Source organism: Stegastes partitus, unplaced genomic scaffold (genome assembly GCF_000690725.1).
Source record: "Stegastes partitus isolate 25-593 unplaced genomic scaffold, Stegastes_partitus-1.0.2 Scaffold877, whole genome shotgun sequence".
Taxonomy (NCBI): Eukaryota; Metazoa; Chordata; class Actinopteri; family Pomacentridae; genus Stegastes; species Stegastes partitus.
The window spans coordinates 80,602-84,807 of record NW_007578608.1 but is presented as its reverse complement, the minus strand read 5'-3'; the positions used below and the strand labels follow the sequence as shown (position 1 = coordinate 84,807).

Here is a 4,206-nt window from a genome sequence, read left to right as displayed (position 1 = left end):
ATTTAAGATCGGCTTTTTATTTCATAAATACAAGGAGGATTCAAATAGATTTTTAGTATTGTTTTTTTTAGGTAACCTTCAACCCAGCGTCTTTATTTTTTTTTGAGTCCAAAATGTTTTTGTTGCAGAAATAAAACTTGGATTTCTCTGTAGCAGGTTATTGATTTCATGAATGCAACCCGCTATAGTTTTTTTTATACATAGCATAAAGGTAAAAACGATGCAGTATTATCTTCATTTTAGGTGTCAAAAGGGTTTTGCTGCTCCCAGTGTTTTTTTTCCGTGGGAAACGGGTCCAAATGGCTCTGTGAGTGTTTAAGGTTGTTGACCCCTGGTCTAATGTGTGTTACGTCTGCGCAGAACCTCCCTGACACATCGACGCCTCCCCAACTCAGCTTTGGCAGCAGAACCCCAGCCTCAGTCGTCTCGTCTCCCAGACATGTGCCCCTGCTTTCAGCCAAAAAGACTCCAGGTCACTGTGTTTAAGGCGAAGAAGACCTGAATCTTCAAGAAGACCTGCAGCCGAGGACCTGGGAGACCGCCGCCTGCGACCACAAACTCCCCAGCGATTAGATGATGAAGGAGATATTCCAGTGATTCCAGATCTGGAGGAAGTGCAGGAGGAAGATCTCACCATGCACCATTGCCGCTCCACCAAGCATCCAGGTGAACCGGGTAATGACATGCAGAGATCTGGACAATGATCTGAAGTATTACTCTGCATTCCAGACCTTAGACGGGGAGATTGACTTGAAGCTCCTCACCGAGGTTTTAGCACCGGAGCAGGAGGTGAAGGCGGATGATGTGAGCTGGGACTGGGATCATCTGTTTACAGAGGTGTCCTCAGAGCTGCTGATGGAATGGGATCAAGGAGATGGTGAGGAGCTGGCTGCATTGCCTGTAACATGAGGAGGAGGTTTTCATTTCATTTTATGAAGTAGAAATCAACTGCATGAAACAAGTTGGTGACAAGAGTGTCTTCACTTGGCCAGATAAACCGGACTGCATATTTTACAGCTGCAATCAAATCGTATGCACAATATCTGAGCCAGAACCACTCTGCAGGTCTGCCAAACTCTCATCCAGTCAAGACTGACTGGATGAAATTTATCATGGTCTAAAACCTCTGAGCTTTCCACAGTTTCTAGTTCAGAACACATGATTTACAAAAGAAATCTCAAATGTCATGACTAGAATATTAATGTTGAAATCTTCACTTTCACTGTTATGTTACCTGTTGAAATGAATGTGTACCCTGTTTTCTAAATTGTTTTGTTTGTGTTAAATACAAAAGTTTTTGCATGACATACTGTAGTGTGGTGCAGTTTGTCATATGGTGTGACACTAATGTCATTTGGTGTGACATTAACAATTGCGACAAAAAACAGCTTTGTTCGTGGCATTTCGTGAAAATATCAATAGAGAACAAGGAAAATAGTGTCAGCAAGAGTCTCAAGCAATTTCTAATAGTCGTTACAAGGTTTAAGAGAATTAATGTAAAATATCTATAAAGATTGTGGAGCCATGTCCTACTTTGCACAATGATCTATTAAAATAAACTGAAATATATCAGATTTTCACAATAAAACATTAAATATCAAATAGTCATGATTTAAATATTTGATGAAGTAAGTAAAAAAAAAAAAAACAAGTACCCTATTCTTATGTTATATGAAATATCTTTCATGTCACACCATAAGACAATTTAAGGCACTCAAGCAGTAAATTGATGAAAAAAATACATATTTCAACACAAAATCAAAAAGAACACATGAATATTTGGAAAGTTAAGAGTCATAACAACGCAAAAAAGTCATTTTCAAGAATAATAACGAATTTTTTTTAAAAACAACTTTTTTCTGGCTTATACGTCAACCAGCCACATACATATTTAGCAATAAAAAGTAATTTTATTAGTTTATGACACTTAAATAGAAAAAAAAAAGAAAATTGTTGTGTGCACGATGACCTGTCCGTAGAAAATTGTCTTGCTTAAAAACCGGTCCATGTAATAATAAATAATAACAATAAACAAATGGCACATAAGCACAGAAAACCACGACAGCTGATACGTTACAAGTCACAAGTAAACTCCAAATTATGTTCATACCATTTGAATGTTCAGCTGCTTCAAAAAGCTTCTGTGATTTCTTTGCTGTGGAGGACCCTTCAAGAGAAGAAAAGATAAGAGACAACATTGCAGTGCGACACCATAAACTTTTATAATGTCAGAAGTGAATGTCAGATTACTCAACACAAGTACTGAGGATAAAGAACGTGATTAGAAAGTACAAGACAGTCATTACACTCGAGCAGAAGGACACAAAAAAGAATAGAAGAATGAGTTGACCTTTTTTTTCTGTCCTTTTGGTCTTATCTCTTGCTGTTGTGGGCTTTTGACTCCGAATGTCTGGTTCTTCTACAACAAAAGAAAGTGTTACTGTAGCATTATATCCAGCTCGCTGTCAGATGCTGTAAAACACCTGCAATAAACACTTTGCTTATGTTCATACCATCTGAATCTTGCACTGGTTTCAAAGTCTTCTTTGTCCACTTTCTTTTAGAGGGCCGTACAAAAAACAAGAGGGTGTAAGAGAAAAGCTTATTGAACTGTGACATAAAGTACGCTCACATTTCTCGCCTGTGACACAAGTTTTTACTGTTGCACCAGGTGACCTGCCCTCATCATTATCTTCAGTGTCAGCATTGTAGTCCGAGTCAATGTCTCTAATCACCGTCAGTTTGACACATTTCTCAGTGATAATGACATCCATGTTGGCCTACCATACCACACTGATGTGCGGTGGTTAAGCAGAGATGCAGCACTCAAGTGCTTCTTTGAGCTACGAGAGGAAATTGGACAGTTCATGGAGAAGAAGGGACGCCCAGTAAAGGAACTGAAATGCAAGGAACAGGTGCAGGATCTTGCGTTTATGGTTGATATTACACAACACTTGAATACACTTAACACTACATTGCAGGGCCGTAACAGAGTTGTCACCCAATATTACGACAGCATAAGTGCGTTCAAGTTGAAGCTGTCACTGTGGGAGACTCAGCTATCCAACGGTGACACGGCACATTTCTCTTGTCTCACAGCTGTGCGTCCGAAGGCACCGGACCGTCCCGATCATGATTTGGATAAATATAAAGACAACATAACAGATTTGCTGCGAGAGTTTGAGCAGAGGTTTCAGGTATTCAGTGAATTTGAGAACAAATTTGGCTTTTTTCGCTTGCCATTTACAGTGAAGCCTTCTGATATGCCAGCTGACATTCAACTCGAGCTTATTGACTTGCGTGCGATTCCGCTATGAAAGATACATTTGGGTCCTTGGGACTGGATACGTTTTATCAACATCTCGTGCCAGGTTACCCCAAATTAACAGCCATGGCTGCAAAGGTTCTATCCATGTTTGGGACTACTTATCTGTGTGAACAGGTGTTCTCCGTAATGAGCAATAATAAAACAAAGCAGCACTCAAGGTTAACAAATGAACACTTGAATGACATTGTTAAATGTGCTGCTACTCAGGATTTCACACCTAATATCGATGCACTTGTGAAGGCAAAAAGATGCCAAGTTTCAGGAGCCAGCAGCAGCAAGTAGACTGCAGGAGTGCAGTGAGAGAGAGAAAAAAAGTGATTACACGAAATTTGTTTGCCCTCATGAGTACAGATCATTAAAAATAAAATTAATTTGGTTTCATATTAAAGACAATTAATATTGTGCAGTATATTCTCAGCTTCAGTAGGCCCAGCCTAGTAGTTTGATCTGATGTAGTCTAATCTTATTGCCCATGCACCGCTCTAACTTTTTATTTTATTTATTTCTTTAATTTATTTTATTTTGTATTTCTTTTTTTTATTTATTTCAAAGCAGTATGACAATTAAGGCGAAAATATTTTTTCATAGCTCCCACTTGAGTTTGTTTGGTGTGGTGAGTTGGTTCAGGTGTAAAACTGCATTCACTCAACTGTTGAAATAAACCAGTTGTTAACACATTCACCGGCAAACATGAAAATCATTTTTTTCCCATTGTTTGTGAATGAATGTGTTGTGCTTAGAAAAGATCCCTTGTCATCCGTGATTATAATATGTAGGGTAGGCTACAAATGTAGGCTGAATGATAAAGCATAGTACTGAAAAACAACGCTAAATATTTGGAGTTGACATTCTTTTACTGATCCGGCCCACCTGAGAAC

General features: G+C 38.8%; 1 pseudogene; it reads left to right on the top strand.

Annotated features, from left to right (window-relative positions):
* The first annotated feature begins 299 nt into the window (after positions 1 to 299).
* LOC103365814 (intraflagellar transport protein 43 homolog A-like) lies at positions 300 to 909 on the top strand (annotated as a pseudogene).
* Positions 910 to 4,206: the final 3,297 nt, after the last annotated feature.